We start from the raw sequence: 27,444 nt of genomic DNA on the forward strand, positions 1-27,444 counted from the left end.
CTTATACACACATGTATGAGCGGTTATTCAAATGATGAATGTCAGTAATTTAATAGAATTAGACAATAGATTGTATCATGATATGAATTTACAATGTAACTTTATATACGAGATATGTTTTGATGTAATACATTGTTTATGGTATTAAATTATTTTATTAGGATAATTATCGATAATAATAATAACAATAATAATAAAATAATAATAATAATCATAAAGAAGTGGATTTTTTATTACAGGATCGAAAAATAATTGATTTTTATTATTTAGTTTTTACGTATCTGATTGTTTTGCTCTTCTATACAATTGAACCGATTATTTTGACCTGGATAGCTTAAAATTGGTACATTTGTTTATTTTTATGTGTAAATTATAAAAAAAAATTACAACAAACTCAAATGAAATGGAATTTTAATAGAATTTTTTTTTCTTTTAAAAAAACGCAAAATTTTCAAAAATGTGATTATTTTTTGACCTAGTGAACTGAAATTTGGTACAAATATGAATTTTTGCATACTGATTACAAAAAACTTAAATTTTTCGAAAAACTAATGTTCCTACTTTTCTGTCTATTTTTTTTTACAATTTTTGACCTAGTAGGCTGAAATTTGGTACAAATATGTATTTTTGCGTTAAGATTACAATATATATATATATATATATATATATATATATACTAAACCCGATTGAAATTAATTTTAATAGAATTTTTTATCTCAAATCGCAAATTATTCGAAAAAATGATCATTTTTCCCTTCTGCATCTGGCTTTTAAAATTTTTTTAACCTAGTAAGCTGAAATTTGGAATATATTTAGTTTTTTATTTGTAAATGATGAAAAAAAAAATACTGTAAACTTAATTGAGATGGAATTTTAACAGAATTTTTATTGAATATTTGCAAAATTTTTGAAAAAGTTTTTTTTTCCCCCCCTTCTGCTTCTATCTTTTACAATTTTTGACCTAGTTAGCTGAAATTTGGTAGAAATATGTATTTTTGCATTTAGATTACATAAGAAATTTATCAAACCGAATTAAATTTTTTTTTTCTGAAATGATTCAAAATAATTGTTTATTTAGGCTAGAGAATGAAATGTCTAATTAAAAAAGTTTTATTAAATCTACTTCATTATAATAATATATTATTAAGAAATCGCTGCAACTATTGTAAAAGTGCGACTCGCATAATGACTGTTGCAGAGTTTCTCGAGCACTATTTTATTCTTTGTCCCAGTAACCTTTCGCGATCTTCCTTTTCTCGCTTTTTAAGTCTTTTGTTGTACAAACTCAGCACAGTAATTTTAGTTTAATTCCTAATATTATATACTACTGTTGACTCTTACACAATTATTATACATTGTCAGTAATTATCTTTTATGCCATTAATTATTATTTCCACTTTTTAGAAAAGTTTGCTTTTTATATAATATAATGTTAATTTTATTTATAATTAATTAAAAATTTTTTTTTTTTGAATATTTATTTGAAATCCGTTTATGTTCCAAATAAATAAATATATATAATATAATATAATATAATATAATTAATACTTTTTATTATTTAATTATTTAAAATAATAATTTTTGTTAAAAAAAATTTTTTTAATATTCTAATTTAAATAGAAGCCTAATATAAAAAAAAATAAAGAAAAATACTGTAACATCTTTTTTTTCACTAATCGGTGCGACACTCTAAAATAGATTGTAACTGTTTGGATGCAGAAAGCAGCTAAAGCTATATACATTGGTTAGGGTTAAAAAAAAACGAAGTTAATGCCCTCTCGTGGGTTCGAGGTATGTGCGGGGCTAGATTCTTCTGAAACAAGTTATCCCACATTTCAACTTCTTCCCGATAAATATCAAAACCTGATGAAGAGAGATGAAAAAAAGTGATCTTCGCCAAATCAGTTTAAAAGGAAGCAAACTTTCGTGTATGCAGAAAGAATATTATTATATATCAAATATATATATATATATATATTTAATTGCATTTTTTTTTTTTTTTTGCAAAAAAATTATTTCTTTCTTTCAATTTAAATTTCACATTATTTCATATAACGAGAAAAAAAATATAATATAATATTTTTGAATTTCTATTTTTATACAAATATTTTTTATTATTAAAAAAATTTGAAATAAATAAAAATTACGTAAGAAGAATAATTATTTTATCGTTATTTTGATACCCTCTCAACATTTTTTTTGGATTTTATAATAAATGTAGTACTAGTAGTAAGGTAGTAGTAAAGTAGTATTATTAGTAATAATTTATTTATTTTTTTTTTACTTTATTTATTTATTTAAATAATGACAAAATATTTTTCCAAAACAATAATTTAAACATTTTTTAGGCCACACTTTTATAAATATTAAATATTTTTATATTAATATTATAAAATATTTTGTCAAATTGAAAAGAAATAAATAATAAATATTTTTAAAAAAAAGTTTTTTTTTTTTGTTTTCAAAGAAACGTTTAAATTTAATGTAAAAAGCAAGAAATCAATAATATTACATATATGACAATTTAATAATATTTATGATCATAATTTATAACAAAAAAAAGTAAACTTTGTCATTAGAGATCAAAAAAAAAAAAAAAAAGAAAAGAAAAAAATTCTGAGTATCACGAAGTGTTTGAAGGTCAACGTTAGAAAACTTGCTTGCCTCAATGATTTGGCCTTGAATTCACAAAGAGGTTAATTAGTTGAAAAAGTCAATCTAATTATGAAATTAATATCAATTTATACAGTGAAAGCTCATTTGTTAAAATTATTCTTATAAAATTACTGTATTTTTGAATAATGAGAAAAAAAATCTCTATAAAGAAATTATTTCATTTTGAATTCAATTATTTTTAAATTAAATATATGTAAATTTAAATTCAATATAGGTTCAATGGGACGCATGATTATGTTCTAAAAATCATTAGTTAGATTTTTCATTTTATGGAATTTCAATTTCTGATAATTATTTTTAAGCTGAATTTTTATTTGTTCAAATTAGTATTTTGCAGAATTTTCATCAAAAAACAATTTTCTATATTACAGAATTTTTATATAACCAAATATTCACTTTACATAATTTTTGTTATATGTTCGAATTTTTATTTACTCGAATTTTCATTTAACATAATAGTGCATTTTAAAGAATTTTTATTGGCTATAGAATTTCATTGCATAGAATTTTCAGTTTATTCTTTCAGATGAATTTTCATTTGTTCGAATTATTATTATTATTTGATTGAATTTCTCTAAAACTGATTTTTCTGCAGAATTTTTACTTAACTGAAAAATGATTTAACAGAATTTCAAAATTGATAGAATTTTCATTTGTCCGAATTTGCAAATGACCGAACAAACAATCGATTGTCCAATATTGATCCTACATAGGTCCAATGTAGGTCAAATAAAAGTCCAATATAGGTTCAATATAGGTTTAATATAGGTTCAGTATAGGTTCAATATAGGTTCAACATAGGTTCAATATAGGTTCAAAACAGGTCCATTATTGGTTCAATTTAGGTTCAATATAGGTTCAATATAGGTTCAATATAGATTCAGTATAGGTTCAGTATAGGTTCAGTATAGGTTCAATATAGGTCCAATGTAGGTCAAATATAAGTCCAATATAGGTTCAATATAGGTTCAATATAGGTTTAATATAGGTTCAATATAGGTTCAATATATGTTCAATATAGGTTCAATACTGGTCCAATATTGGTTCAATTTAGGTTCAATATAGGTTCAATATATGTTTAATATAGGTTCAATATATGTTTAATATAGGTTAAGTATAGGTTCAATATAGGTCCAATATAGGTCCAATATAGGTTCAATATAGGTTCAATATATGTTCAATATAGGTTCAATACTGGTCCAATATTGGTTCAATTTAGGTTCAATGTAGGTTCAATATAGGTTCAATATAGGTTCAACATAGGTTTAATATAGGTTCAGTATAGGTTCAACATAGGTCCAATATAGGTTCAATATAGGTTCCACATAGTCCAATACAGGTCCAATATTGGTTCAATTTAGGTCACCTGTGGCTTAATTTAAATTAATCGTAGTTTTAATCTAGGTTGAAAAAAGGATTAAAATAAGTACAATGTTGTTCTACTATTGAACTAATTTAAGTTCAATGTAGGTTTAAGAAACGGTAGAGATATAAGTTCAATTTACCTAGGTCCAAAATAGGTGCAAAATAGGTTCAAAATAGGTTCAATAGTAGGTTCCATTAATGTTTAAAGTAGATTTAATCTAACTTAATTATAGATTCAATGTAGCTTCTATTTAGAATTAAAGTCGGTATAATCTAGTTTCAATATAGTTCCAATTCGAGTTCAAAGTAGTTCCAATATAGATCGAAACTAGTTCCAATATAGGTTCAAAGTAGGTCGAAAATAGATTTAAAGTAGAGTATATGTCGGCCCAAGGTAGTTTCAATGTAGTTCCAATATAGTCTCAAAGTAGGTCCAATATAGTTTTAGTGTAGTTCCAATATAGGTTCAAAGTAGTTTCAATATAAGTTCAAAGTAGATCGAAAATAGGTTTAAATTAAATGTAGTTTCGACGTAGTTTCAATGTATTTCCAATATAGGTTTAAAGTAGGTCAAAATAGTTTTAAATTAGATAAAATGTAGGCCAATGTAGTTTCAACGTAGTTCCAATATAGGTTCAAAGTAGTTTCAATATAGGTTTAAAGTAGGTTTAAATTAGATTAAATGTAGTTTTATGTAGTTTCAATATAGGTTATAATAGGTATTGTTATTATACCAACTAGCTATAAAGTGGGTTCAAAGTAGGTTCAAAGTAGTTTTAAAGTAGGTTCAATGCAGGTTTAAAGTAGGTTCAATGTAGTTTTAAAATAGGTTCAATGGAAGTTGATACTATTTTAAATTTAAAAATTCAAACTAGGGTGAAAATAGACCTATTAAATTCATTGTAAGTTAAGGGTATTTCCCCCTCCCCCCTTCTTGTGAATGCTTTACCTGCTTGAGTAAGTTTAAAAATAATGCCCCATATTTCAACCAGTTACATTATGTATATTTTAACATTTATAAACTTTTCTCAAAAAAGTAGCATCGCTTATAATGTATCAATAATGGAAATGAAAGTAAAATTACATAATTTGAATATACATATATATATATATATATATATATATATATATATATATATATATATATATATATATATATATATATATATATATATATATATATATAATGTAAGTATAACCTTGTTGAGTTGAATACACGTTATTCGAGTCTTTTATTGAATTATAAATGTATTTAATAAATTTAATTAATCTACTATTTTGTTGATATTTTCAGGCATATATGAAGTACAAAGAGCGCTTAAGAGAGCAAGTCTCACTCTCACTTTTCTTGTCTTTTCTTCCTTTTGTATACTTATACGTATATATATATATAACATGTATCTTTTGCTAATGCTGCTTTGTGTTTCAGATTTAACAGCTATGCTGCTTTTAATGGTTTGACCATTCATTGGGTTTATAAACTCTGAGTGATCACTATAAAGTATATATATGTTATATATACTGAAAAAAAAAAAATTTATTTGATTCGAATAATTGGTTATTTTACTGTTATCAAATAAATATTTACTTGAATCAAATAATTTTTATTTGAGCCAATTAAATAAGTATTTGTTTCAAATAAAGAAATTATTAATACGAATATAGTTTATTTGGGTTCAAGTAAAAATTATTTGCTTCAAGTAAATATTTATTTTATAACAGTAAAATAACCAATTATTTGAATCAAATAAATTTTTTTTTTTCAGCATTTTATTCTAAACTTAAAGTATAAGAGCTACTCTCGTGATTTTCCAGAATATGTTATTTCATCATTCGCGATATACATTGACATTACGCATAGTCATTTTGCATTTTTCAATGAGACTATCCACTTTATCTTCATTATAGTGTGTTATTCCCCAATGCAAAATTCATTAGTTTAGACCTTTTTTGCATATTACACAAAAATCCATTATAAGTGATTTTACTGTTTTATACATATATAATTAACCGAAAACACCAAATTTCTTTCATTTTTTTTTTATTTTACTATCACTAAAAATTATTTACATATATATGTGACGTTCCACGAGAAATGGGACTTTATATAAAGGCAAAAAAAATTTAGTTTATAAACCCACACAAAAAAATTTCTTTGAAACAAAGAAATCGTTTTTTTAACATCACTTTTTGAATTAAATAAATTTTTTCGCAATGTACAAATTTCTTTGATTCAAAAAAAATATTCTTTGATTCAAAAAAAAAATATTCTTTGAAACAAAGAATCCTTTTTACTAGGTGTCCAGGAGAAAAGGGACTTTCTAAAAGCAAAAATTTTTAAGTTATGTTGAATGACAGTTTTAGCTATATAAACGTTCATTTTTAATTGTGTAAAATAAAAATCAGTTTTTATTAATTATTTTAAATCTAATGAAAACATAAAAATTAATAGTTTATATTAAAAATTGATTCTCTTTGTTTATTTTCAATCCAATAATCACAAACATAACCTACAATTTTTTTACTATTTCCCTTTTCTCGTGGAGCGTCACATTTATGGACATTTTTGTATATACGTTTATATACAATATTTTTCTTTCATATACTTTTTTTTTGCCTCTGGGGATCGTTGTTTACGAATCCAATGTCGGTTTTTCAAAATTCAAAATGGCGGACCCAATATGGCGATAGAAAAAATTTAAAAATCATTTGAATTCGCTTGAAACTCGTTATTGGAGGGTTTTTGGGGTCGCTGATAACGAATTTGGCATCAGTTTTTCAAAATTCAAAATGGCAGATCCAACATGGCGGACGCAAATTTGAAAATCGTTTGAATTCGCTTGAAACTCGTTACTCGGGGGTTTTCGGGGTCGCTGATTACAAAACCGATGTTAGTTTTTCAAAATTCAAAATGGCGGATCCAATATGGCGGACGCAAATTTAAAAATCGTTTAAATTTTTTTTTTCGAAATTCGTTACTCGGGGGTTTTTGGGGTCGCTGATTACGAATTTGATGTTAGTTTTTCAAAATTCAAAATGACGGATCCAATATAGAGGACTTTTGTGTTTCAAATTCATCGAATTTGTTTAAAAATTATTACTCTTGGTTTTTTAAGGTCACTATTATTACGAATTTGATATTAAATTCGTAATTTGTGATCACAAAAATAAATTTTAAACAATAAGGCGGATTAATTTTTTTTTTCTAGAAAATTTTCCGCCATTTTAAAATTTTGAAAAAACTAACATTAAATTCATTAATTAACGTATACTTTTTTTTTGGGTGTATTATAGAGCGTATATAAATTATTATGTATATTATAAACGCAATGCGTATCTTTTTCAATGGCAACATCGGAAGATGATGTTATCTTATATATATATATATATGCTCTCTTTCTATCTCTCTTGTAACGCAACCATTCAGTCACTGACCCATAACAATAAAATTAGAATCATGGGAGAAGCAGGGAATGCTTTCATGTCGCGTTCTACACTAAAGGGGTACAGATTACCGGAAGTGGAGTAAACTTGTCTGATCCGGTGCGGGTACGAATTTCTTGAGCCCCCCCATAGATAAAATCTATTAACTCAACAATACTTGTAATAGATATTCATCGTATATGTTACACGTAAACACATCCATTATTATTATTATTATTTACTTTTTTTTTTATTTAAATTATTTCCAAATAAAAATTATTTTGTTCTTCAAATTATTATTACTATTATTATTACTATTATTATTACTATTATTATTACTATTATTATTATTACTATTATTATTATTACTATTATTATTATTACTATTATTATTACTAATTATTATTATTATTATTATTAGTATTATTACTATAATAACTATTATTGTTATTTTTGTTATTGTTACTATTGTTATTATTATTGTTACTAATATTATTTTTCATTTTTGAATATCCGTTTACATGTAAATAAATAATTAAATTATTTTTTTCTTTTTTAATACAAATTTTTATTTTTAAAATTTTCTTTAAAAAAAAATGACAATTGTTTATATGGAGTACTAGTTATATATATATATATATATATATTTAATCCAAAAATTTGAAAAACACGTAGTATGATTTTTACGACAATATATATTATAATTATCTAATGTATCATTAAATTGTTTTATCAGTCAACTGAAATCTAGCAAACTCTTATTACACATTGCTGCCATTCACATTATTTATACACATATTTCGTATAATATGTGTTTATATAGACGGACACAATCAATTTCATGAGATTTTCTAGTTAATTAAATCACGACTTTACGCTGTATTATTTAACGAGGTAATTACAATTTGGCTTATTCTATAATTCAATAGTTTACTTATATATAAATATATATATATATATATATATATATATATATATATATATTTCCTTTAAAATCACGTATATCGAATCAACAACTTGTTGCTAATTTTTATGCATAATATTTAAACATATTATAGAATTTTTCTATATTCAATTAAATCCGAAATATTGCGAATTTTAATTTTGTAATTAGCAAATAATATTTGTAATAACTGGAAATAAATATGTAATTATAAATAAATAATAATTATAACGAAATAATAATTATAAATAAATATAATAACGAAATAATTATAATAAATAATAATTATAAAAAAATAATACAATAATAATAAAATATGATATAAAATAAAAATTGTAAATATTAATTATGATAAAAAATTATATTTTATTGCAAAATACATTTTAATGTAAATTCGCATAATACCTGTTTTGTAATTTTTTGATCTTAACAATGAAAAAAAAATAATTAAAACCTGTTTTTTTTTTTAATAGTATCTAAAACTTTCTGAATAATATTCTGTATGTTTTATTGTCTACGTTATATAATGTAACAAATGGTGATTTTTGATAATGAATTTGTGAAATAAAAAAAAAAAAACTTTATAACAGAGTAAATTATTAATAAATTTATAATTATTATAATTTTTTAAAGGCTTGCAGTTATTAAAATTATTAAAATTTTATCTAAATTTTGAGGTTATATTCGTTTCTTGGTTAGAGGAATTTATAGTTATGTCACTGAATTTTGAGGTTATGTTTGAACTAAGGTCTTGAATCTTGGAAAAATCTATGCCTAGAATTTTGAGGTTATGTTTGATCTCCGACCTTGAATCCTGGAATTCTATGTTTCTGAATTTTAAGGTTATGTTTGATCCATGACCTTCAATCCTGGAGACCTAGGACATTGAATTTTGAAGTTATGTTCGTTTTAATATTAATATAGACAGATATATGGATTGTTCCACGTCAATTCGGTTGTGGGTTTGATGTTAAAATCCAGAACTAAAATACTAATATGGGTATATATATATATATATGGGTCATTCCATGTCAAGAGTAACCAACCTAACCTAACCTAACTTTTTCAAAAACATGGGTTGGGTACACTTGATATGGAATGACCCATACTGGAGACAGCGGCGAAAAAAATTTTTTTAAAAAACAATTTTACGAAAATTGCTAATATCTTATATATTATAATGTTTAGAAATTGTATAAACGAAGAAATTTCTCATGGTTAAAGGAAAAAAAAAACGTTTATATTTTTTTTTCCTGAAGAAATAAAAGTCGGCATTAAATGAAACATACTGAGCAATTTTATATACCGTGAAGATAATTAACCTACTGAGACACATTTTTTTGTTGATCTTGTTTGCATCACCGGTAAGAAACAAATGACAGTGCTCTTTTGCGATTTTAACTGACACCGCATCTTATACTATATATATATATATAATTGCAAACTCGAATAATCAGCACTTTCTTTTTATTTTCAATGTAATTTTCCATTTAACTATATATTTATTAGATTAACGGATATATGTATTCACATTAAATTACAATACTTATTTGCGTATATATTTAATTTTCAAATGTAAATATATGTTTTAAAAATAAACTATTTTTTTGTAAATAATTAATTAAATAAAGTGTTGTAAATTATCGAATTTGAAGATTATTTTAGAATAAACTTTATAGTAAATGTAAAACTATAAGGTTTTGTAAAATAATCCTGAAAGAAGTAAAACAAATTTTAAAGTTGTAAAATAACATTGAAGATAGTAAAATTATCTTCTCAATTAGGTTTTAGAACAAATTTAAGAAATGTAAAACAATATTTACACTTAAAAAATAACCTACAAGAATTTAAAAAAAATTAAAGTATAGTAAAATAACCTTCAATTAGGTTGTAAAATAACTTTGAAGATTCTAGAATAAAATTAAGACATGAAAAACATACTTTAAGTATTTGTATAGAATAATTTTAAAGGAAGTAAACAAAATTTTAAAGATTTATAATAATCTTGAAGGTAATTAAATAATCTTGTAGATAGTAAAATAACCTTGAAGCTAGTAAAATAACATTTAATTAGGTTCTAATGCAAACATGAAAAATGTAAACCAATATTTACAGTTACAGTTAAAGAATAATCTAATAGAATTTAAGCAAATTTTAAGGTTGTAAAATAACCTTGAAGGTACTTGAACAAACTTAAGAAATGTAAAACATACTCTAAGTATATAGAATAAAGGAAGTGAAATAATTTTTAAAGTTGTAAAATCACATAGAAGGTAGTAAAATAACGTTCCATTAGGTTGTAAAAATTTTTTGAAGATTTTAGAATAAATTTAAGACATGTAAAAACATACTTTAAGTTTGTAAAATAATTTTAAAGGAAGTAGACCAAATTTTAAAGTTGCAAAATAACCTTGAAGGTAGTAAAATAACCTACAATTAAGTATTAGACAAATTAGAGGGCTCTAAAACAAAGGTGATACATGTAAAACAAATTAAAGTTTGTAGCATAACCTTGAAAAAGTAAAACAAATTTAAAGATTGTAAAATAACCTACAATTTAGGTCTCTGAAACAATATTGATGGTTTTAGAACAAAATTAATTCATGTAAATTAAATTCAATGGCTGTAGAAAAACATTGAAGGAAGTAAAATAGTATTTTAGGTTGTAAAATAGTATTTTAGATTGTAAGTTTTTACAACCTTCAATTAAGTTGTGAAATAAATTTGAAGGTTTTGAAACAAAATTAAGAAAAATGTAAAACATAGTTTATGTTTCAAAAATTACTTTAAAGTAAAACAAATTTTTAGATAGTAAAATAATTTTGAAGGTATTCAAGTAAAATTTAATGTAGTAAAGTAATTTTAAATTGTATAGGTTGTAAAACGAACTTTATAGTTAAAATTTCCAGAACAAACTTAAAAATTGTAAAAAAATTATTTTAAGTTTTGTAAAACAAATTTTACGGGTTTTAGAACATACATATACTTTAGAAGTGATAAACAACAACTTTACTTTACTTTGTACTTTAGAACAAACTTTAAGGTTGTAAAAATAGGCCACCATAAAATTTTGATTTTATTCAACAAAAATTTTTGACTTTAAATTGACAATATTAATGCAATGATTGACATTTTTTTTTCATTCATATTGGTTGATTTCAGTCTGGCATGATATTACTCAATGTTTGTACTTTCTCATCTTCTAGTTGGAATGTCATTATATATATATAGGATTACGCATAGAAAGGTCGTGACATTGACTTATTTTTTTATACATATGTTTATCTAATGTATATAATGGATTTCATTACAAGGTGAATACGTATATATATATATATATATATATATATATATATATATATATAAATATAATTGTTTTTGTAATGAGGTAAATCACAATGCAAAAAAAGAATCCACTTACAATATTGTATTCACAGTAAATTTTTTTTCTGTTTATTTTTATTGTTTCTTAAATTTAAGCGAACGATCTACAAATAGATTTTCATATAAACTTTTGTATAAAATTTAAATAAAATCATGTCCTGCACATATAAATACTTTCACAGAGGATAATTTTATTTTCCATGCGGCGCGCACACTTGCTACCGCATGGTATTGCATTATAATAATATCTAATTGGAATTACGTGCTTGAAAGTTAAAAAAACAAACAAAAAAAAAAATTTTTTTTGTCTACAAGTTTTGATAACATCAAAAAATTAATATAAAAATTAAAATTTAAGGGATACTTATTGTTAGTCAATTTTTTTTTATTTGTTTTTCAAAGTTCACAAATATATATATATATATATATATATATATATATATATATTCAAAATATATATATGTTGAGAATAAATTAATATTTAGCTCTGATGAAAAATATTTTACAATATTTAATAAATTTTGACGCTCGATGTAAAAAGTGAAAGTATAAATATATACAAAGTTGCAAGAAAATTGAATAAAATTGACCACACATTTTGATTGGACGAAAATATTAATAAAATTGCAATTTTTGAAATATTTATCAATATTTTTTTTTTAATCTACATTGAAAAAATATATTCTTCATTTGAGAGGATATATCTGTTTTAATATTTTGGATGCGACTTTTTCTCTACAATATGGGTATCAAAAGGATGTCATCTCAAATATTCTCATACTGAGAGGAATTGCTCTCATATCGCAAGGAATTACTCTTAATTTGAGAGGAATTACTTTCAATATGAGAGGAATTACTTTTAACATTAAAAGAATATAGTATCGAAGATTAATATTTTTGTTTTTATATATATATAAAGTTATAGACGATTTTCCAGAAGAGGAATTTTCCTCTCAAAAGAAGAATACTAATTTGAATATAAAATTATATACCATTTTTTATTAGAAGAGAAATTTTCCTCTCAAACGAAGTATAATTTTTAAATGTCGGATTATAGGACAATTTTATAGAAAAAGAATTTTCCTCTCAAATGAAGAATACTTTTTAAATATAATTGTAAAAACGATTTTATAAAAGAGGAATTTTCCTCTCAAAACGTTAATATTTTATATATTAAAACTTATGCCCTGTAGGTATAATTATTACAACATATATATATATATATATATTGCTTTTATTTCATATATAACATGTTTCATTACTTTTAACTGATTTTTCATTTAGATTGTCACGCGATAACTACCTTTAGGGGATGTAAAATATTTGTCTCTCTATATTTTACATAATCAAAAAAAAAATGTTTCATTTCACATGGAATACCCCATATAAATGAAATATTAATATGATATGGGGTATTCCATGTAAAATTTTCATTGCGAATTTTTTTTCCATTAAAAATAATTGAAATCGCTTAAAATAATTGATAAATTAATTTACCTGTGTGATTGTAATTTTTTTTTTGAAAAAAAAATTTGTAAAAAAATATTTAAAATTCAACCTCTATCTTTTACAATTTTTTTTTTCGAGTTAAAATTTTAGGTGTTTCTTACTATTATATAGGAGAATAATTTACCAAAGTTTTAAGTAATTTGAATAATTTCTAATTTTTCACCAGGTCGTTTTAGAAAGAATGTGGCCAAAATTTTTTTTCATTTTTTTTTTTTTTCTAATTAAAAGTAAATTAATTATATCATTTACATTAATAAAGAATTTGATTAGCGAGCGAGAAAAAAAAATACATGCGGTGAAAAATTGACGCCGATTGTGGAGATGATTAGAGAGTTGACGACGTGTGAAATTGCAATTTCCGTTCTCGCTTTGCATGCGGCATATAAGTGCGTGTAATTACGATGGGCATACTGAATACATATATGTATATATATATATATACAATCTACTTGTAAGAAAATAAATGTTTTTGTTCTTTTCAAAACAGTATTATATTCACTTATTTTAAGACTCAAAAAATTTGCATATTAAATCCATTGACCTACACTTGCAAAAAAAAAGAAAAAAATCCTTTCTAATACACAAGAAAAAAATTCTTTCACTTATTTTTATACTATTCGGTGAATTTTTATTTTTTTTTTAAATATTTAGAAAAAAATTTAGACCAAATATTTTTTTTTTTTCAAACAAAAACTAAATTTATTTGAACCAAGTAAAATTTTATTTGAACTATTAAAATTTTATTTGAACCAATTAAAATTTATTTTTTCAACTGTAACTAATTTTATTTGAATCTAATAAATGTTTTTTTCGTAAAAAAACTAATTTTATTTGAATCAAGTAAAATTTTTGTTTAAACCAAGTAAAATTTTATATGAATCAAGTAAAATTTTATTTGAACTAATTAAAATTTGTTTTTCGAACAAAAACTAACTTTATTTAATCCAAATAAATGTATTTTTTTCGTACAAGAACTAATTTTATTTTGAAACAAGTAAAATTTTATTTGAACCAAGTAAAATTTATTTTAAAACAAACTTAAAATTTATTTGAATCAATTAAAAAATTTTTTTTTTTGAATTTATTAAAATTTATTTTGAAACAAATAAAAATATTTAATTAATTCTAAATATATATGTATATATTTTTTTTTCTTGATCCATGAACAAATATAAATATAGAAAACGAAATGAATTGAGACATAATCTGTCAATATATGTTTTAACTAATTAGGCGAAAATTGAAAAGAGTTGTTAAAAATGTCAGAATCATTATAATTAGGAAAGAAAAGAGGAGGAGAAAAAAAATATGAAAAAAATACACATTCACAAATTGCAAGATTGTGATACGGCCCAATGCACATTAGTTTAATGCTGATTCAGTCTCACCTGCAACACAAGTACCGAATACGACCTCAATATCGAGTAAATTGATAAATGTTAAAAAAAAAAAATAATAATTATAAAACGTTCTTCTCTTCACGATATATATTATAGACATTAAAAAATTTGCATAATTATTATATTAAACTTTATTCAAACAGATGTTAAAAAATAATATAATATTATAAATAAAAAATAAACAAAAATTTTGTATATTGATTAAAAATATTTCAATATTGTTGAAAAAAGTTAAGAGATGAAATTTAAAAAATTGCGGGCAAAAATTCTGTCAGTCATTTTAATTGGTCGATATTGTCACGTGACTGAAAAAATGGCCGCCATCGATAAGAACAGCTGATCTTCGTAATATAATATAAAAAAAACGTATCTTTTAGATATAATTAAATAATGATTAATAATTAATTTTTTAATTAGTATCAAATTAAAATTTATTTTAATCTTTGGCATTATATTATTTAATTAAAATAAAATAAGTAAATTATTATCAATAATAAAATATATTTATATTTTTAATTTTATAATGAAAAATTCTAACAAAAAGAAAATATTATATTTATTTTTTATTGGTTTTTCTAGATAAATATTTAGAAATTTCTTTAGCACTACATGCACGGTACTCACAATTGTAACAATTATTTTTTTTTTTTTAAATTATATTGTGACACAGATTTGTAGGGTTTAAAAAAATTGACTTTCTTCAATTTTAAAATATAAGAATGCGCGCACAACAATTATTGTTAGCACAACGTATTCATTTAGTGTAATTATATAAAACAAAACGTAAAAGTTTTACAATTGCATCTATATATTCTCTATTTAGAAAAAAAAAAATTTACATTCTTGCATACTAATAATATATATATATATATATAATACTATAAATGGTAACACAATTTCAAGTGAAATTCAAAACATAAAATGCAAAAAAAATATATTTACCTACATTTTTAATTACATGTATCGTTATCATATTTATTTGTAGAAATATAAATAAATAAATAAATAAATATGTTTCAATATTAAAATCGAATTAATAAAATTTATATGTAAAATTTAATATTTTTAATGAAATAAAAATGTTTTTTTTTTATTATTTAATTGAATTTTAATATAAAATTAGGTGAGTGTGTATATGTGTGTAAAGTAAAGAAAAAAAATGCGAATGAGCAAAGTCCTAAAAATTGGCGGGAAACCGAAGCGTCTTTTTGCTTCTTCTTCTTCTTCTATTTCAATTATTTTTTTTCGATTTTTTTTTCTTTTTAATGACTATATTGTGTAAAAATATATACCAAACTACATTGTGCAATATTAATCATGAAAAGTGATAATTTAAAAATAATTGAAAATATTCAGTTTAAAGTATAATAAATAATTATCGTGCGATCATTAAAATATCTATTGCACAAATTGCAACAATAACAAGTAAAAATAGTCATTCTACTAATAATTATAACAATATAGTTATAATAAAAATAATAATAATTATTATTTTCTCCTCTCTACTTTTCTAAATAAATAAATAAATAATAACAATAATAATAATAATAACAATAATAATAATAATAATAATAATAATAATAATAATAATAATAAATAGTAGTAACAATGGTTAAAAAGTGAATAATAATGGTATTAATAATAAAAAAAAAATGTAATAAGATTTTGATGATTGAGTTGAGGTTAATAGTTCTCAAGTGCATCCAGTCCAAGGCTCAATATTTTGTAATACAACTTTCAGTGGCTTCTGTGTCCTTTTCTACGCCATTCGTAATAGTTGCTAAATATTTTTGCGCCTTTTTGTTCGCAAAAAAAAAAATTTTTTTAAACAAAAATTGCATAAATAAAAAAATATCAAAATAAATGAAAAAATAAAAAAAAATTTATAATTTTAATTTTATAAAATTTTTAATTTTAGTTTAGTAAACGCACGAATAAACTGCAAAAAATAATATTCTTTGTTTTTGAGAGGATTCCACTTATTTTTTTAATGAAATTTCTTCGCTTTATAGAATATGTTATCAAAAAAATTTCCTCTCAATTTAAGAGTAATGTTTTTTTAATTTTTTTAATTTTTGCAACTTCATAAAATGAGAGAAAAGTAGACTTAAAATTGAAGAGTTAATATAGGTACTCTCTTTTAAGTATAAAATTAAATATACCCGTGTGGAAAAGTGATGTGGGCCCCCAGCGGGGGCCCTTATGGATCGCCCTCATGCCATGAGGGCCGCATATGGATGATCCATAGGGGCCCCTCATGGAAACGACATGCTCATCGATGAGGGCGCCCGCATGGGCGATCCATGAGGGTGCCCCTACGGGCGCCCTTATGGGCCCTCACGTTTGCCCTCATCTTGCCCTCAAGTTTGCCATAATGTTTTTTAATCAATAATATTAATAATAAAAGTTAATTAATAATAAATAAGCTTAAGTTATTAATAAATAACATATTTATTTAATAATTATTCAATTTTAAATTAAATTCTTACTCAAATTGAATTTATTAATTAACGTTCTAATTAATTAACTGTCGGATATAATTAAAAGTAATAATAAATTAATTAATTAAAAAATTAAAAAATATGTAATTTATGCATACTATTAACGAATATTTTCATTTTTCAATTAATTCATACATAGAATTAATGATTAAACGCAAACCTGAGAAATAAATAAATCTAACGCATGGGGGGAATCGAACCTACGACCTACGGACTATGAGTCTAACGCTTTACCAACTACGCTACGCACGCTACTTCAAAACGAATGCTAACTTCTTGATGCTATTTAAACTTGAAAAATACCTAACAAAGAAAAGTGCTTTACATCATTTAGTTAAAGTTAAGATATTAAATTATATTTTCCAATCAAATGCAATTTATAAAATATAATTAATTATATGCTTTATGATTATTATCATGAATCATCTCAGGCGAATTTTCAAAAAAGTGTAAATATATTTTTATTAAAAACGCGTTATTCGTTGTTTTGAATCATTGGAAACATTCATTTTTTGTTGATAAAAAAATATTTGATTTTTGGACTTAGAAAATTTTGCTAATCGATCATGAGGGCGATCCATGCGGGCCCCTACGGTGGCCCTCATCTATTTTGCCATAAGTGTGAGTGTTATTTTCAAAAAAGTGTAAATATATTTTTATTAAAAACGCGTTTTTCGTGGTTTTGAATCATTGGAAACATTCATTTTTTGTTGATAAAAAAATATTTGATTTTTGGACTTAGAAAATTTTGCTAATCGATCATGAGGGCGATCCATGCGGGGCCCCTACGGTGCCCCTCATGGATTCGCCATAAGTGTGAGTGTTATTTTCAAAAAAAGTGAAAATATATTTTAATTAAAAACGCGTTTTTCATTGTTGTGAATCATTATAAACATTAATTTTTTGGTGATAAAAAAATATTTGATTTTTGGACTTAGAAAATTTTGCTAATCGATCATGAGGGCGATCCATGCGGGGCCCCTACGGTGCCCCTCATGGATTCGCCATATGGATCAGCCCTCATGGGCCCCCGCCGGGGGCCCCGAACTCTTGAGGGCAAGATCGTGGCTTTTTCCACACGGGTATATATATATATATATATATACTAGAGGGGTTACGCCCCCCCCGCGCGCTTCGCGCGCCAACCCCCCTATTTTAATCATTTTTTTTTAATTTTCCATTGATCTTATTTTTCCAAATGAACCACCTATTTCAAAGAATTATTATTACAAATTCATTGAAATCTGAATAAATATTATTAAAATTAAAATTATTAAATTTTAATTAATAAATTAATTAAATTAATAATAAATAAATAATTAAATAAATTAAAATCGACATTAAGAAATTATTTTTAAAAATAATTTCAATGAAATTGCCTAACAACCAATAAATTATTAAAAAGTCTTGAAACGAACATAACCTTTAAATTCAAGTCATTTTTGGCGGAAACTCCACTTTCACTTGCGGCTATATTGAAAGTCTTAAAATTTACATAACCTTAAAATTTATGTCATTTTTGGCAGGAAATACAGAGAGATATGAGGGAAGGGGGAAGGACTTACTGCTTTATTAGGGTCTTAAAACAAACATAACCTCAAAATTTAGGTCAATTTTTGGCAGAGGAGGGGAAATGAGAGGAGGGAGGGGGGACTTGCGGCTATATTCAGAGCCTTGAAACGAACATAACCTCAAAATTTAGCTCATTTTTGACGGAGGGGGGGAATGAGAGAAGGGAGGGGGACTTGCGGCTATATTCAGAGCCTTGAAACGAACATAACCTCAAAATTTAGATCATTTCTGTCGGGGTAGGGGAGAGGACTTGCGGCTATATTCAGAGTCATGAAACGAACATACCCTCAAAATTTAGGTCATTTTTGACGGAGGAGGGGAAATGAGAGGAGGGAGGGGGACTTGCGGCTATATTCAGAGCCTTGAAACGAACATATCCTCAAAATTTAGGAGGGGGGACTCCCCCCTTGAATTCTTGAATCAGCGGCGGTGGCGATATCTTTTTATAATATAGTAATGATGTATATATATATATATATATATATATATATATATACATAGAATTTTAGAAGAGAAAAACCTCCTCTAAAATAAAGAATATTTTTATTTTTTTCAATTTATAAAATAAAAATAATTCACGTATAAGTTTAAATGTAAAAATCTCATTCCCGAGAGGTGTATATATTTAAAAAAAAAAAATGGCAACGTTGCATTGGTCAATATAATATATCTTTTCACAAAATTGCGATAGCCTAAGGCTTTTTAGAATATAACGAGTGTCACGACTTCTTCGCAGCCTTTAGATTTTTTTTTCTTTCTTTTCTTTCTTTCTTTTTTCTAAACTGTTCTCAATATTTCTGAATGTCCTTGCGGTAATTATAGTTTTTAAAATGTCATTTTCTGTATAGACAATAATAATAATAATAATTGAGGTTATAACATTCCACAGGTGTATTAGAATATAAGATGGTTTATTGAATCGAATTTTATTTGCATTTTAGTGCCTTGTACAGCTTAATTTTCTTTATTTTCACGCTTAAAAAATTCTACGAATTAGACCAATAAAATTTCCGAATTCAGAAATCGATCCTATTTTGTCAATTTACTTTTCACGAATTATAAAGAAACGTCGATCCAGTTCGAAAATAAGTATCGTCCAATTCTTCCTTTTTTTTAGAGGGAAATTTATTAATTAATTAATATTTACTGAATTTTTAAGTATTAAAATTAATTTTATTCTGAATTTAAAAAAAAAAAAGAGAAGCGAAAATTATTCACAGTAAGCAGTTGAATTGGAAAAAAAGTTTAGAAAAATTTTTAATTATTTTTATGGTTCAAATGATTATCAACAATTTAATAATTTAATGTTATAATTGAGTCGAATTTTAAACATTGTACATATTTTTCATGCGTTTTGTCAATTAATGCAATTAATAATTTTGTATCACACACAATATTTTAATTGCCAGATGACATTTGTAAACAGTGTTGGGAAGCAAGAGTCCAAAATATGTTCGTTCAAAGAAAAGTTGGGTAGGATTGAAATTTTGTCCAACAGTAATTTTCGGAAAGTGTATTCAACTAATTAGGCTGTGTTTACAATGCAATTAAATTGGGATCAGAAATCACGCGAAACTGACCCACCCCTGAGCCTTCTTGTGACAACCATTTTGGTTTTTTATCTCTTTCTTTTGCATATGTTAGAGAAAGACGTAATGAAAACATGGCCACCACAACAAGGCTCTCACCAGATGGCGTATCGCAGTATTTCAGATCCCAATACACTTTTCCGAAAATTATTGTTGGACAAAATTTCAATTCTACGCCCAACCTTGCTTTGAAAGAACATAATTTGGACTTTTGCTTCCCAACCCTTACAAATATCATCTGGCAATTAACATGATAGGAACGATGGAAAGGGAGCATTTCGAGTGAACATTTTCTAAATTTTAATGATCGCTTTATGACTACTTCAGCTGGTATATTTGACAAAATCGGTCACATTTCGCGTGACACTAGTATTTTCAATGAAAAGTAAACAAAGCCATCTTTCTAAATAAATACCGACAAAGTTCAAAAAGTGAAGGAATAAATGAGATTAAAATCAAAAAGTGACAAAATTGATAATAAAAAATTCATATGTGACCCACCGCGACAAAAAGTAGCCAAACTCTCCCAAAATTTATAGGTTATATTTTTTGATTTTTGAAGTGAAAATACACAAAGAGGATTAATTCTTTAAAACTATTGATGTTTAAGTCTTTATTACATCTAAAATATTAAATAAAATCTATTTTTGATTTTATCTAATTATAAAATAGAATTTTTTATTCAGGTAAAACTATCACTATAAATATAACCTAAAAATTTTGGAAGCTTTTAGGTACCTTTTTGTCGCGGAACGTCACATATTTTGCGTTCAGTCTCATAGGATTAAATAATAATATTGGTCATTCCCCACTATCTAATTTGGTATTGTGTAGAAAAGGGCATTTTTGTTTTGTAATAAATACCATTTTTTTTTACAACTATAAATTAATGTTATATCACATATATATTGTCGAATTAGTTCATAAAATAATTTATTCCACGTAGTTAATGTCACTTTTAATTAACCCATTTTAATGACGCTAGTTTGTAATTCAATCCTTAATTTAGCATATTATGAACTGTTAAATAACGCGTTGGGCAAGTATATTTCTATATGCAGAGGTATTGTGAATATATAATATACATAAAAGTAAAATGTTCCCGCTATATTCTCTTCCTGAAACGAAGGCTCGATTTTTTAATTTTTATTTAGTTTTTCAATTTAATTTTTTAGTTTTTATTTTTTTAAATTTTTATTTTTTTATTTCGTTTTTTAATTTTTCAGTATATTTATTTGTTTGACAACCTAAACGGTTTGACGTTTTGAAAAAGAAACTTGTTTTAATTTGCAAAAATTGTCGCTGCCTTGACAGCAACTTTAGCGTAATCGTATTCAAGTCCAGGCTAATTTAAATACTATACATATAGTATTCTTATATATTATAACGTCTGCTTGTTTAAAGTGTCAACATTCGAATAGATAGGGAAAAAAAATTAATTTTATTTCAACACCAAAAAAATATGATTAAATTTAAAAAAAAATGATTAAGTATGCAACACAAAAAGTAGACAGAGAGAGAGAGAGAGAGAAATAATTTCAAAATAGCCGACAAAAGAAATTTTAAATTAAACACTGCTAAAAAAATTCAATTGAAAAAAAAAATTAACAAAATTAAAGCCAAAAAAATTCAAATTTTCAAATAGATTTTAACTATAGATTTTTGTAATAGGGTCTTGATTAGGGTTTGGCCAGTTTTTGCAGTTTAGAAAAATATAAAGTAAATTTTTAAAATTATACCTTAAGGCCAGGTCCAAGTGAGGCAGCGCCATCTACATTGATACTAAAATTATGGAAAATTTTCAACAGCCTTTTCTTGAAAACAAGATGGTAAAATGCTTTTTCCTTTATGGATAATTGATTATTGGCAAGATATACACCAGCTAAAACTTTTTTTGAGTTAAAATAATAAAAAAAATTTCATGTCAATAAATTAAATATGAGCATTTTTTTCACAAAAACTGTAACAGTACTTTCTCAGAAATTACAATCAAAAATGCAATTTCCATTTGGAAAATTAATAAACGCTAAAAAATACACGACCTAAGATTTACCAATCACGAAAATAACAAAAAAAAAGTATTTTAACATAACATATTTTACTCATTATGACAGCCGTTTGGCAGGTTATATATGTCACCAGACGTTTCGCAGTTTTGCCGAAAGAAGGAGATTGGCGCTGTTGCTAACCACCTGAAATACATAATCTACCAAAGGGCTGTCACAATCAGTAAAGCACTATCAATATGTTAAATATTTAATAAAATTTTTTTTTGTTATTTTCGTGATTGGTAAATCTTAAGTCGTGTATTTTTTAGCGTTTATTAATTTTCCAAATGGAAATTGCATTTTTGATTGTAATTTCTGAGAAAGTACTGTTACAGTTTTTGTGAAAAAAGTGCTCACATTTAATTTATTGACATGAAATTTTTTTTATTATTTTAACTCAAAAAAAGTTTTAGCTATGTATATCTTGCCAATAATTAATTATCTATAAAGAAAAAAGCATTTTACCATCTTGTTTTCAAGAAAAGGCTGTTGAAAATTTTCTAAAATTTTAGTATCAATGTAGATGGCGCTGCTTCACTTGGACCTGGCAGAGGGCATTTACTATATGTTTTGATGTAGGGCTCAGATTAGGTTTTGGCTAGTTTGGAAAAAAATTTAAATAAATTAATACATTTTTCTAATTACAAAAACACATAGAAGAGGATATTTACTATATTGCCCTGGTCAGGTTTACGCCAGTATTTCTAATTTTGAAAAAAATAACAATATACTAAATTTTTAAAAATTAACATAACCCTATAAAGAGTACGCATTCACTAGATTTGAAATAGGGTTCTGGTTATATTTTAGCCAGTTTTCCTACTTTGAAACAAATTTAAGCCCGTACATTGTAATTAAATAAATAAATAAATGTAAATAAATTGCAATTTTTAAAATTACTGAAATCCTAAAGAAGAAAATAGGGTTGAAATAGGAGCTCTGGTTAGGTTTTAGGCAGTTTTCATTGTTTGGGAAAAAAAGTAAATTAATCAACATTTTTATAATTACCACAACACCAAAAGAGGGCATGGTTTTAGATTTGAAATAGGGCTCTAATAAGTTTTTGGCCAGTTTTTCTATTTTGAAAGAAATGTATGCTACTTTTCTTAATTAAATGACTATTATTTATTTAAATGACAATAAAATAAAATTAGGTTGTACAGTCCTTGAAAATTTATTTCTTTTTTTGTTCATTAACTGCTATCTAATATTATTGTTATATTCACAATGAAATCATTGCAAAGGACATTCGCGTTTGTAAAAGTCATATATATAATATATTTAAGGTCGTTCTTTGACTCAAGGACATCATCGAACACCGACCTAGGAAAGTATCTTACATGTAATACACCCAAGTAACTTGTTTTTTTTTTTTTTTTTTTTTTTTTAACAAATATTATACACATCGTTGTCTGCAGTCAATTTTCCGATAAAAGATTTAATTCTGGTCTGTAAGGTAATAAAATGCACTTGACTGTATGCATATTATACTTTCCACTTCACGTGAAACGTTGCCGTAAATCTTTATACATAAATCAAGTTATCGTTGATTTGCATGAAAGCGAAAAATTGTTTGTTAATTTGTTCAATTATTATTTAACGAAAAAAATTATATTTTCTATTTTATTTTTTTATATTATGAATATTACTCCAATTTTTTTTTTAAGTAAAGTAATCATTGGTACTCTGTATTTACATATACACTTAGAGAAATGATATATTTGTCTCACAGCCTAATAAATATTTATTTGATTCAAATAAATTATTACTTTGATTTAAATAAATTATTACTTTGATTTAAATCAATTTTTATTTTATTCAAAGAAATTTTTATTTGATTTAAGAAAAAAAAATTATTTACGCCAAATAAATATAAGCTATAGTAGGCTGCGAGACAAATATATGTTTATTTAACTCAAAAATATTATATTTGTTTCAAATAAAACATTTCTCTGGGTGTACATTCATCAAATGCATATTATTTAAAAGAATATATTTTGTTTTTGGTAGGGCTTTTATTATTATTATTTGCTATTTATAAAATTCAATTGTTTTTCTAATAACGTATTTTATAGTATATATTATTATTATTATTAAAGACATATATATATATATATAATTATTATATTTTCTACATTCCTGCACGTGATAGTTGATAATAAAAAAAAAATATTAATCTATAAAAAAAAATCCAAATCAATAGTAAAAATTTTTCTCGATAAAAAATCATATACGCATTGTAAAATTTTTTTCAAGATAAAATTTTTTTATTAAAATTAAAAATATATTTCTTTTTTGCGAAAAAAAAATTAAAAAAATTTTTTTTTTTAATTGGGAATAATAATAATAATAATTTATATATATTTTTTTATGATCATTATACAATTTGTCAAATAAATAACAATGATTGTCTATAATGAAAAATCAATTATATTGCTTTAGACTTGATAAATTTTATCTTGACATTAATGAGTTAAAAAAATATATATATTATAAGTGGAATATAATTGAAAATTTTAGTTCATTAAATATATTTTCCGGTATTGAATGAAGGGGAAGCAAAAAAAGGCATAATTTGCGAGTCAAATGTTTTTTTGCAAGTGGAGCAGAACTCACGATCTACTCCATCAGAGAGAACTGAGGAAAAAGTTGGCCTGTTACGCGCGCGAGAGACTTTTTCCATATTCTCGATGTCATAAAACTGTATAGCTTTACAAATTTTCGCATGAACACTATATATATATATATATATATATATATATATATATATATATATATTGCGAGATGCACAAAAATTTGCTGATCCAACTAACGTGTCATCTTTCATTTAATGAATGAAATTAATTTAAAAAAAAATGATTACTCATTTTCTCAAATTAATATGTGTCATTGTCACAGGTTACACATTTCTATTAATTATTTTAAGCAAAATTTATAATTTGTGATAAAAAAATTTTATTTCGCTAAAAAAATTTTTGTTTGTTTTAAATAAACATTTATTTGTGTTAGTGAAACAAATTTTATTTATTTTTTTTTTCACAAAACAATTTTATAATATTGGAACTTAAATAAATATTTATTTGTTTTAAATAAAAAATTAAGATTGGAAGAAATAAAATTTTATTTTCCGCAAATAAACATTATTTTATTTATTTTTTGAAAAAGATGAAATTGTATTTGTAATAAATAAAAATATTATTTATTTGAAAAACTAATTTATTTAAAGAAAAAAAAAAAATATTTGAACTGAAACAAAAATTTATTTAATTTATTTAAATCGTCTTAAAAATTTCTTTAAAAAAAAAAAAAAAACAAATTTATCTTTAAACTCAAAAAAAAATTATCTGAACGAAAACCAAAAATTTATTTGAAAAACAAATTTATTTTAACAAAAAAAAAAAAGTAATTATTGATGCAGAAACAGAAATTTATTTGAAAAACGATTTTTTGTAACGAAAACAAAAAATATTTATTAAAAAAAAATTTATTTAAACCAAATATAAAAATTTTATTTGAAAAACAATAATTTATTTAAATCAAATAAAAATTTACTTATTTAAATTTACTTAAACCAAATAAAAAAATGTATTTCAATTAAATAAAAAATTTTATTTGAAAAAGAAATTTAGTTTAACCAAAAAAAAAAAAATAATTTTAATAAACAATTTTTTATTTAAACCAAAATAAAAAATTTATTGGAAAAAAAAATTATTTGAATAAAAATAAGAAATTTATTTGAAATCTAAATAAAAAATAAAAAAATCTAATATTTTTGATAAAACTAAAAAATAATTATAAATTTCAAAATATATTTTTCATGCTTTTTTTAAAAAATGTATTTTGTAAAAAAAAATTTTTTAATTCTGTAAATTTTACCTGCTATTAAGAATTAGGTCCTAAGTCATGATAATTATGTATCAAATCACCAAATACCGGTCAATATTTTTTTATAACACACGCACACACACACACACATACACAGTGAAGAAAATTTTAAAAAATTTTAAATTTAAATAATCATTCTGAGAATATTATAAATTAATAATTATTCATGCGTGTGATTTGTATAAAAAACAAAACAAAAAATTATCATCACAAAAAATAATTATAATGATAATAATAGAAGAACTAAAAACACTCGCATATTTAAATGCGGATTCGCGCGCGATTTTTTTTTTTTTTGAAAAACACGCGCGATCCTAATTTTCCTTCGATCGAAGCGTCGTTGCGACGCTTGCAACGAATGCGTCGTTTTTGTATATGTATATATATATATGTAGCGAGAAGAGAGACCGGCTGCGACTGCAAAGGCAAATCTGAATCGAATAGCCGTGAGCCACTCGTGAATGTCGTTTGGTTATAGCATGCAACAAACCAACAACGAATCACTGCCTTCCATCGTTCAGCGGAGAACTTTTCTCGTTTGTCTTGTCTTATTATATATACATATATATATATATATATATATACATTTGTATGGGGAGTTGCTTTGCACGCACGTGTGCGTGATACTCGCTTCCCAATGGACCAACTTTGGCCATGACTTTTTTTTTAAATCCCAAAAATTCAATATTATATTTTATATTTCATTTCATTAAAATGAATTTAATTTAATTTCATAGAATTAGGCTTAAAAAATAAAGTAATAAGCATTTTTCCCCTCTACTGATTTTGAAATTTATTTAAATATAATAAAATAATTTTATTTGTTATTATTATTTTTTAATCGAAAAAAATATTTATGACAAATAATATGATAAAAAAAATTTATAATAAAAATTATACACACGAATTGTTATCAATTTTAAAACTAAACAGTCCCATGTGAGCAGAAATACAGAAAGCAAAAGACAAAACCATGTATGTGAGAAGGATAATGATATATGCCTATGTCTTTTGCTCTCATAATTTTCTGTTTTGTGTTCTGCTTTTCTACTTTCATGGAAATGCTCCCTAATTTATTATTAAAATGGTGCTTCTACAATAACTTGCAATTTCACTTAGTGACTTTATTGTTATAATTAAAAGTTACTA

At 24.1% G+C, this 27,444-nt stretch overlaps 1 protein-coding gene across 1 annotated transcript in view; it reads right to left on the minus strand.

Moving 5' to 3' along the window:
• The window catches only part of LOC127286543 (torso-like protein), a 44,017-nt gene extending 17,262 nt beyond the window's left edge, over positions 1 to 26,755 (minus strand). Inside the window, exon 1 of the mRNA XM_051313001.1 lies at positions 26,287 to 26,755. The gene's annotated coding sequence lies outside the window, so the exon portion shown is untranslated. The remainder of the gene's footprint in view (positions 1 to 26,286) is intronic.
• Positions 26,756 to 27,444: the final 689 nt, after the last annotated feature.

This window comes from Leptopilina boulardi, unplaced genomic scaffold (assembly GCF_019393585.1).
Source record: "Leptopilina boulardi isolate dan_hultmark-lab unplaced genomic scaffold, ZJU_Lbou_2.1 LbouV2_362, whole genome shotgun sequence".
NCBI classification, from domain to species: domain Eukaryota; kingdom Metazoa; phylum Arthropoda; class Insecta; order Hymenoptera; family Figitidae; genus Leptopilina; species Leptopilina boulardi.